Here is an 11,314-nt window from a genome sequence, read left to right on the forward strand (position 1 = left end):
AAGCATCTCATTGCATCTCAGATCAGTGTTCCATTGAAAACCAATTGATAACCAAAATGTACTCATTAGGCTCATCATCACATAATACACAGACAGAGCTTTCAATGTAAAAACTTTTTCTGGTGAGAAGATCTCCGTGTTTAACCTGTCCAAAAGAAGAAGCCAGAAAAAGAATTTTTGCTTAGGTAGGCAACCAGACTTCCAAATCCATTGGAAAGGCTTGGGAGCTTTCTCTATGCATCCCAAGTACTCAAGGTAGACTTTCTTAGCATTGTAGTGTCCAGAAGCCCATTTAAACTTCCATGTGTCAGGAACTCTGTTACTCATCATACCATTAATGAGGGCTATTAGCTCAGTGCTTTGTTGGACAGCCATTGAAGACATAGGCAGATGGAACATGCTATAGAAATCATTCTCATTTTCAGTGTAAGCCTTCTGGAGAGAGATGTCTTTGTTTATGGCATAGGAATATAGGTGTGGAAAACTGTCTTTCATTGGATTATCATTCCATTTGTCATGCCATAAAGAAATGGTGTCACCAATACCAGCAGAACAGGTTGTGAGGCTCTTGTATTTGTCAAGAATAGAGCAACAGTCTCTCCACCAGAAAGATCCTATCCTAGTTGGGAATTGAGGTAAGTCTCCATTTCCATAGTATTTGCTCCAAATTAGTTTCACCCATGGGATATCCTGTTTATTGAAAAACTTGTGCAAAAATTTGGTTAGCAAAGCTTTGTTGTGTGCTCTAAGATCTAGAACACCAAGACCACCAGCATCCTTGGGTAAACAAACTTGCTCCCACTTAACAAGGCATTTTCCAAATTTGTTGATGTCCTTACCATACGAGAGAAAACTTCTGCCAGATTTTTCAAAATGATCTAGGATAGTGAGAGGAACTCTGATATAGCACCTAGCAAATATAGGTAAAGCTGTGACAATGGCCTTCAGGTGGGTGAGCCTACCTGAATATGACATCATTGTAGCAATTCCAGATGGCCTTCTATCAATTCTTGAAACCATTGGCATGAATTCCTCTACTTTTGGTCTAGTGGACCCCATTGGCAAGCCCGGGTAGGTGAATGGCATGCTTTCTTTTTTACAGCCCAAAATATTAGCAAGTTGAGTGGCTTTTTCATCAGATATGTTAATGGGCACAAGGGAGGATTTGTGGAAATTCACCTAAATCCCAGTGAAATCAGACAAGATCTTAAGAGTTTCTATGACATGTGAGATCTGATGATGCTTAGCTGGCATAATAATTAAGGTGTCATCAGCATATTGAACAATAGGATATGACATGGAAGCAGGTTGCTCAATGGCAGTATTGATGTGGCCATTGTGCCAGGCTTGATTAATTAGGATCTGAAGTAATTCTGCAGCAATAACAAATAAAAGAGGGGAGAGAGGGTCCCCTTGTCTTACTCCACATTTACAATTGATTTTTTTCCCAGGAACACCATTTAAAATTACAGAAGCAGAGGCAGTCTGTAAGATGTTATTGATCCATCTAATCCATTTCTCTCCAAATCCCAAGTGCTTGAGCATGACAAGAATGGCCCCATAGTTGATTTTGTCAAATGCTTTCTCAAAGTCTACTTTAAAAATGACAATTTCTTTCTTAGATTTGTGGCACATATGTATGTACTCAAAAGACCAAGCAAGGCAATCCTGAATATTTCTAGTTTTGATGAAGCCATATTGGTTCTTGCTTAACATAGGAATGATGCATTTTTGGACTTTGTTTGCAAGAAGCTTAGTAAGAATTTTTATAGGCATACTTACCAAGGATATGGGCCTGAAATCATTGGGAGTTTTAGGATTTTCTTTCTTAGGGATCATGGCAATATAGGCAGTATTAATTGGAGCAAGATCCACACTCTCTGATTGGAAATCCTGAAGGAATTTATAGATGCTCTCTTTAATGATATGCCAGCATTTCTTCATGAAAATGCCATTAAAACCATCAGGTCCAGGGGACTTATCATTAGGCATAGAACTAATGATATCATCCACTTCTTTCATATAGAATGGTTGTTCCAACTCCTCTTGATTAATTGATCTAGAAAGGTGACCAATGTTGAAATTTATCTGGGAAGAGCCAGCAGTGCCAATCCTGTTTTTAAGGAATTCCACAAGATAGCTGCTTTCTGTTCATGATCATTAACAATCAGGTTAACAGAGTTAATTAGGAAAGTAATATAATTACTTCTGAAAACCTGTGTGGCTATAGCATGGAAAAATTTGGTGTTTTCATCTCCCAGCTGAGCCCATCTAATGTTGGCTCTGATTCTCCAATACTTCCTTTTGGCCTCAAGAAGTTTATTGGTGTGCCTGATCAATAACTTCCTGAAGTTCTTTTCATGCTGATAGAGGTCTCTTTGATCTTCAATACCATCAAGGAGCTTAACATAAAAACAGCAGTTTTCAATGGTTTTATTGAGTTGTGAAAGTTGCTTGCTCCAAATTTTCAGACCTTTTCTAATGGATTTAAACCTAGCCACCAAGTTTCTAGCTGAGTCAGCATAGAAAGTACAGTTATTCCAATAATTAGAGACAGTGTCAATAAAACCTTCAAAGTCCAACCAAAACTCCTGAAACCTGAAAATATGGCATTTGGGGATCCTGCTGTCAATCTGAATATTTATAGGGACATGATCAGAGGAAAGCTTGGCCATGGGGGTTGCAAGTGTGTTTGGGAATTTGCTGGTCCAATCAGCACTTGTGAAAATCCAATCAAGTTTTTCCAATAATGGGGTATTCTGCATGTTACTCCAGGTGAACTGCCTGCCTTTTAGTGGGATCTCAACTAGGGAAAGATTGATAATGATATTGTTGAAATGCATCATATCATTGTGGTCACCTCCACCTCTATTCCTGTTCTCAGGCCCTCTAATATAATTAAAGTCTCCAATAATGAGCCGCAACTGCATAGGTTGGATATTAATATTGAGAAGCCAGTTAGAAAATTCAACTTTTCCTTCCACGGAGTTTGGGCCATAAACATTGGTTATGTAGTAAACAGTATTATCCAGTTTAGATGTGAGCTCCACAGTAATCTGAAAGAAATCTTTTGATATTTCTCTGCCATTGAAAAGATTACCATTCCAGATTGTAATCAGACCACCTAAATTACCAACAGAGGGCATGAAGCTGTATTGATTGAATCTTTTAGGACAGAAATTCCTAATATATGCCAGATCAAATTGTTCTCTCTTGGTTTCTTGGAAAGTCATAATACATCAAGAACTTTCATTAATTTTCAGCCTGATATCATCCCATCTGTCATTTGAGTTAATCCCTCTAACATTCCAATTGAGAATATTTCAACTTCTATTCATTATACATGTGTAAGGGAGCATAATACATCGCATGGCTAGCATGACATGGGGGCATTGTTTCACTTGCATTTTTCACTGGGATATGACAGCACATAAGAAGTGGCTTAAAAATCATCATGCATGTGAAGCAAGAAACAGCAAGATAGCAGGCATAACTGGCATTACAGACCATAACAAAGAGTCTATCAGAAGGGGTACAGCACCACACAGGGGCACACATGCCAAAGTACTTATTACAGACCAACATAAGCAAAAGTGCACACAGGCACATAACACAGAGGAACATAAAGCAGACAGTTTGATGGGAACTAAAAATAAACCATAGAAGACAATAGTTTGGGGAGTTTTCAAGGCCCCGTAGTAGAGCAGGCCATCTAATCATCTGAGCTTTCATAGTTCAGGGCTGAGGATTACACTTCATGAGGTGCCATCTTGCAAGGTCCAGTCCCAATAGCCTGAATAGTTTCCAATGGCAGCACAGGAGGTGGAGGAGCATTTTTGTCCATCACCACAGCTTCAAATCTTGGCCCAAGGTTGATTGCAACATCTGGTTTCTTCCCCATATTCTCAACGGATTTGTTCTGCATGGGTGCTTGCCAGTTGGAGGAGCCAGCCTTGTCAATTACAGCAACAACATCAGACTTGTCTTTAAAGCCCATCTTGATCTGAGCAATTCTATTGCTCCTTCTGCAAAAAGCCTCATCAGCAATTGGTTTCTTCTTCCTCTTGTTGTGACCAGATGGCTTGCAGACCTCAGCAAAAACTTCTTCAGTAATCTCAGTAAGACTAGCAGAGCTGACAGGTGCAGGTTGGTTTTGGACAGTCATAATTTGCAGATAACACTTCTTGCTGAAACCCTGAGTGCCTTCAACATCCACAATGTTGCACGTAGCATTAACTATTTTAGAGCCACCCAGCTTGGGCAGGATGTCATGGGCATTCGACACAATATTACCAATGAGGCCCTGAAGAGCAGATATGTCATCAGACACATAATTGTTTTGCTCCATATTTCCAGTATTATGTGCATCCTCATATTCCATAGATGCATTAGCTGGCACAAAGCTTGGATATCCTGAGATCCATCAGCAGGCACAGGTATGAAATCCATCTGATCCTCTTGCACCACCTCATTGAGCGCCTGTGTAGTAGAGTCCTCCTGCATGGGAGATGGCATGACGGCAGTGGGTAACATCTCATTCAAATTATTGTTGGCATTGCCAGCAGCAGCAGGTGCATAAACATCCTCATAAGGAGCTCCAAGATGCTCATTGTGCGGGTTGATAACAACCTATTCCATGGGGATGTTCCCAAGTACTTCATCGTGCCAAAAACCCTCTTGAACATGCGGGAGAGGGTGTGGGTTTCCTCCATCTGGGGGGAGGGGATCTTCATCACCACCAAGCTGACCAATGAGCTCACGAGAAAGAATATAGGTAGGACATGTCCAAGAATCACCATACCCAACATCGTCCAGATTGCGTAGAACTACAATACTGACGGGCAAAGTATCCACATTCATGACTCTGACCTTAACAATAATCCTAGTTTTGTCTTTCGGATCCTTGTTCCAGATCAGAAATCTACCATATTGATAAACAGTGCGGCTCACAACTCCAACTTCCCAGCATTCTAGTGGATAGTTCATTAACATGAGCCAAACATCATGGGTAAAAGTGATGCTACGGTAGTTCAAACTCCTACCATGCCTGGTAATGCGAAGAACAGAGTCCCCAATCTCATATGGACTATTATTAATGGCAGAATCTCTCGAACAGGCAGTAGTAAATTGGATCAGAGCAGTACCCATACCACATCTGGAAGAGTAGTTGATCCTCCATCCCTTGGCTTCGAGATATTCAATGATCATTACATTGGCGGCAGGGAAATCTTCAGGTGGAACAGCCGGAACCAGAGTAGCTATCGCCCACTCATCACAGACCATAGGGAGCTCACTCCCGAGGACGACGTAGCCTCGCTGCGCTTGTTCAGGGCCTGGAGCAATGATCGTAGTGCCTACGGGGAGGTGAGGCTATGGGTTGCACGGGTAGCAGGCCATGGCGTTCGTGGAGGTGGAGCTGGCGACTGGTGGAGCGCAGCGGCTAGGCAGGGGGGTAGAATGCGAGGAGGTAAGGGGGGCGGCTCCTGGGATTTATTGCGCTCAACAGGTGCAGACTTTTTTATCCGATAAATCAGCATGCGGTTTTTCTTGTTGAGACAAAACCTAGCGATGTGATTATAACCAAAACACTTTTTGCATCTGATACTGTTGCAAAAACCCGTAGGATAATGACCATATCCCAAGAATTTCATGCAGAAAATAAGTTCAGTTGGGATATTAGGAATCTGAAATGACTCCTTAATGGGCTCGCAAGTGGACGGATTGGCGTTGCAGTCATTGGGTTCTCTGGATGGGCCAATTGGGCCCAACTCAGTGCGGCAATTTGAAATAGCATTGGGCCCAGTAACTAACGATCCGCTATGCATGGGATTGGTTGTGCAACGTACCTCGTTCGGCCGAAACTTACGATCATCCAGCATCAAAGAAGAATGATGTGCATTGCCAATTGGTGTGGAGTTGGCACCAGAGAGAAACCGAGTAGGATTAGCGGCATTGGATCTGGTACCTTGATTGAGCTGAGGCACGGAAGATATGTCATTAAGAATTCTTCGATATACATTGTTGACAAAGACGTGCCTATGACGAGACTTCTTTTTATAACTGACAAGAGTCCATTCTGCCTCTTGTTCTCTGATCCAAATTTTCTCTTCATAGATCCAATTAGGGCCTCCACCACTCCAAAGATGAAAGAAGCATTTGAACATATCACAAGAGAAATATTTCAAGCGAACCGGATGAAAACCCACTGCCTTTGAACAAACCTTGAAACTAAATACGTTGCGAATGATGTGTGTGACATTGATAGCATCGTATGCAGCACCAGTGCACGAAGGGATAGCAAGGCTTACATTCAAAGGATCAAGTCTGAATGTTAATCTTCCAAAAGAAATCACAAAGATAAAACCCGAAGAGGGAGAGACCGGGTTGACCGCCGAGGAAAATAGATCATGAACCTAAGATCTGAAATGATGTCCAAATGAAAAATCCAGTTGATGAGCAATGGAAAGTGGATCATTGAAAGGATCCATTGGAGAAGAAACAGATTTGGCTGGTTGGATTTGGGTGTGGTGGGTGGGATCATGGGAGTCGCCATGGGTGTGGTGGGAGAGAGGTGGGAGTCGCCATGGGTGGGGTAATATCTTCAACTGTTGATGTGGTAACTAACCCCTCTGCTGAGGATACCACTGCTATTGCTGATGAGAATGCTAGGTTGAAGACACTGCTTGAAACAGGGATGTACAAAAGTCTCAAAGGGCATTAGACACTATGTGATGTCCTCAAAAGGTAGATCTTGAACCGAAACCCTGGGAAAGAGGGTGTTGGGTTCGAAAGGAAAATGAATGCTGATGGCTCTTACTGGAAACCTGAGCAGTACCCCAAAACCACATGGGTTGCTGCAAAGGAACCTTCAGCGGATCCATCAACCCTATCTGGCTTCACTTGCGCTAATCCCATTGTTATTGATGAATCCTTTGATGCAAACTATAAACTGTTTAAGAATCAGAATGGTGAAGTGTTTGCCAGGTATATTGGTACTAACTGCAGGAATGGGCCGCCTATGAAGAAGGTCTGGGTGCCGAAAAGGTGTTTGGAGAATCTTCCTGTGAATGTCGTCATGACACCACAAGTGAAGAAGTCAAATCCCAGACCACAGGCTTCATACATCCCAAAGGCTTCATATAGACAGAGGACTCACCTGAGTCGCACTAATGCAAATGTTTTGCAGGGAAGCCATACTCAGGCCTATGAATATGAGCGCGGTTCATCAAACCGCCATGTTCATAAGACCAAGAACTATTCTGCTTATTCTTATGAGTACTATTGTCCACCTGCAAGACTTTTTGCTAGGGCTCCAAAGCCAAAGTTCTCAGATGCTGCACTTAGACTCATTGCTTCGAAGCCACCCTTGAAGATGTGGGTGGCTAAGAAAGCTTAACTCTCTTTTGCAGGGAAAGGTCTCCCGATGAAAACCAAAATCGTCTTATGCTATTGCTGGGGACCTTACACATCTTGTAGGGCGCAAGATCAAATGCCCAAATGGCCTTATTATGTACTTTGTTCCTGAGTCGCTTGCTACTTGCCCTATCAGTCCTAATCTCGATCTAAGCTTTAATAATCCACTGGTTCGTCAAATGTTTTTGCGTCACAATTCTTTTCGTGAAGCCTATCCCCCTAACTTCACTGTAGGGTACGACACCAGCAGATTCAGAATGGATTATTGATAGTGGGTGTACCAACCACATGACTGGCAAGCGAAGCCTTCTCATGGACTCAACCTTACGTCCATCTGACAAAAGTCACATCACATTTGCTGACACTGGTAAAAGCAAGGTATTGGGTCTAGGTAGAGTTGCAATCTCAAAGGATCAACACATGGATAAAGTCATGCTTGTTGAATCCCTTCGTTTCAACTTAATGTCAGTCTCAATGCTTTGCGATTTAAACATGATTGTGATATTTGGAAAATATCGTTGCCTTGTTCTAATGGAATCTGACAAGTCTCTAGTGTTGGAAGGGTATTGGAAAGATGACTTGTACGTGGTAGATTTCTCAGCAGGACCACAACTTGCCGTATGTCTTCTAGCAAAAGCTTCTGAATGCTGGCTCTGGCATCGGAGGCTAGGGCATGCTGGCATGAGGAACCTCCATACCCTTGAAAGGAAGAAGCATGTCATAGGCATCGAGGGCGTCAAGTTCAAGAAGGATCACTTATGCGGTGCCTGTGAAGTAGGAAAGATGACGAGGGCCAAGCATCCCTCGAAGATAATCATGACAACGACTCAACCCTTCGAACTGCTCCACATGGATCTTTTCGGTCCCACTCATTACTCAACTCTTACTACTACTGCTTGTCTCTATGGCTTTGTCATTGTTGATGATTATTCAAGATAAACTTGGGTGCATATAATCCTCTACAAGACTGAAGTGCAGGATGTCTTCAGACGCTTCGCCAATCGAGCAATGAACAACTATGGCGCCAAGATAAAGCACATCAGAAGTGACAATGGCACTGAATTCAAGAACACTAGCCCGGATACATATCTTGATACTTTGGGCATCCCACATGAATTCTCAGCTCCGTACACGCCGCAGCAGAATGGTGTCATCGAATGCAAGAACAGAACACTTATTGAGATGGCCCGGACGATGCTTGATGAATACAAGACTCCAAGAAAATTATGGCCGGAGGCCATTGATACTGCATGCCATATAATCAACCATGTTTACCTTCACAAGCTTCTGAACAAGACATCCTATGAGCTCCTTACTGGCAAGAAGCCAAATGTCAGTTACTTCAGAGTATTTGGGGCTAGGTGCTGGATCAAGGATCCACATCACACTTCAAAATTTGCACCAAAAGCACATGAGGGTTTTATGCTTGGATATGGAAAGGATTCGCACTCCTACAGAGTCTTCAACCTTTTTCACTATAAGGTGGTTGAAACAGTGGATGTGCGGTTCGATGAGACTAATGGCTCACAAAGAGAGCACCTGCCAAATGTGCTAGATGAAGTTCCATCCAGTGAATCAATCAAACTTATGGGAACTGGAGAAATCATACCGTCTGAAGCTCAGCCTGAAGAGGAACTCATCATCACCGCACCTGATCAACCTGAAGACAATGCTCAGCCTGAAGACAATCCCTCTAATGATGACAATGATCAGCAAGAGCAAAATCTTCGTCCTGTACAACCTCGTGTTGCAAATGAAGTGCAGATTGAGAGAATAATTGATAGCATCAATGCACCAGGTCCACTCACTCGTTCAAGGGCAACACAGCTAGCAAAATTCTGTGGGCACTTCGCATTCGTCTCAATAACTGAATCCAAGAAAGTTGAAGAAGCCTTCATGGAACCTGAATGGGTTCAAGCTATGCAAGAAAAGCTTCAACAGTCTGAGCTGAATAATGTATGGGAACTGGTAAAGCATCCTGATCGTCGCAAGCACAATATAATAGGCACCAAATGGATATATCGCAACAAGCAAGATGAGCATGGTCAAGTTGTCAGAAACAAAGCTCGTCTCGTTGCTCAAGGATACACTCAAATTGAAGGGATTGACTTCGATGAAACATTTGCTCCTGTGGCTAGGCATGAAGCCATACGCATACTGCTGGCCTATGCAAATCATCATAACATTCTTTTGTATCAAATGGATGTGAAGAGCGCCTTTCTCAATGGCAAGATTGAAGAAGAAGTGTATTTTGCACAACCGCCTGGCTTTGAAGATCCAAAACATCCTGACATGGTGTATAAGTTCAACAAGGCACTGTATGGCCTCAAACAAGCCCCTCGGGCTTGGTATGACACACTCAAAGACTTCCTAAAGAGCAAAGGCTTCAAACCTGGTTCCCTCGACCCCACTCTCTTCACGAAGACATATGATGGTGAACTGTTTGTGTGCCAAATATATGTGGATGACATTATCTTCGGCTGCACCAATCAGAAATACAGTGAAGAGTTTGGATATATGATGCAAGAGCAATATTAGATGTCCATGATGGGTGAGCTGAAGTTCTTCCTTGGTCTTCAAATATGTCAGCAACGCAACGACATCTTTATATCTCAAGAGAAGTATCTCAAAGATTGCCTGAAGAAGTTTGGTATGCAAGACAGCAAAGGCTTCACGACGCCAATGCCAGCCAAACATCATCTGGGTCCCGACGACAATGGTAAAGAGTTCGATCAAAAGGTATACCGCTCCATGATTGGTTCTTTACTTTATCTATGTGCATCTAGGGCAGATATTATGCTTAGTGTTTGCATGTGTGCTCGATTCCAAGCGGCACCAAAGGAATCGCATCACTTAGCTATGAAGCGAATTCTTCGATATTTGGCTCACACCCCAACATTTGGATTATGGTATCCAAAGGGCTCAGAGTTTGATCTGGTTGGATTCTCGGATGCTGATTATGCTAGTGACAAGGTGGATCGCAAGTCTACAACAGGCACATGTCATTTTCTGGGACGATCACTTGTATGTTGGTTTTCAAAGAAGCAGAACTGTGTATCTCTCTCCACTGCTGAATCTGAATACATTGCTGCTGGATCTTGCTGCACTCAGCTTCCGTGGATGAAGCAGACACTCAAAGACTATGGCATTCATCAGAAGCAAGTGCCACTCTACTGTGACAACGAACGTGCCATCAAGATCGCAAACAACCCAGTTCAGCACTCGAAGACAAAGCAAGTTGAAATTCGTCATCACTTTCTCAGAGATCATGTTGTGAAGGAAGATATTGATATCATACACGTCAACACTGAAGAGCAATTGGCAGATATCTTCACTAAGCCCTTGGATGAGAAGAGATTTTGCAAGTTATGGTGTGAGCTAAATATCTTGGAATCCTCAAATGTCCTGTGATCAGGCACACATCCTAACACTTATGCATAATGATGACTTAGATGTGCAACACACGAAGTAAAGTATATCTTCAATCAATGAAGACATACATTCTAAGTGTGAATACATTAATGTGGAATTTGACTTCGGAGCGCCACGATAATTGTGCGCCGTGTCTGGGTCTAATACTTCCTATACGGTGGGTAACGCCATCACCAAATTCTTCTGTTTGAAGTGTTTTGCCTATGGCATTACATTTGCTATGTCTTCACATTTTGTTTGTCTTCATTATCAACTTGTCTTCATGATTATCTTCACTATGTTGGTTTGGTTGTCTTTCTCACATATATATATACATATACTAGTGTTCTGTCCTCTACATCATTCACTTATAGCTATGTCTTCTTGTTGAAACTTTTGAACTAAGTGAATGTGATCGGACCCTAATCTCTCTATGCTTTGTATCTCGAACTCTATCTCTCCAAATCATATGCATTCTCTTGAAACTGTC

Source organism: Triticum urartu, chromosome 2A (assembly GCF_056163025.1).
Source record: "Triticum urartu cultivar PI428250 chromosome 2A, HENAU_Tu73, whole genome shotgun sequence".
Lineage (NCBI taxonomy): Eukaryota > Viridiplantae > Streptophyta > Magnoliopsida > Poales > Poaceae > Triticum > Triticum urartu.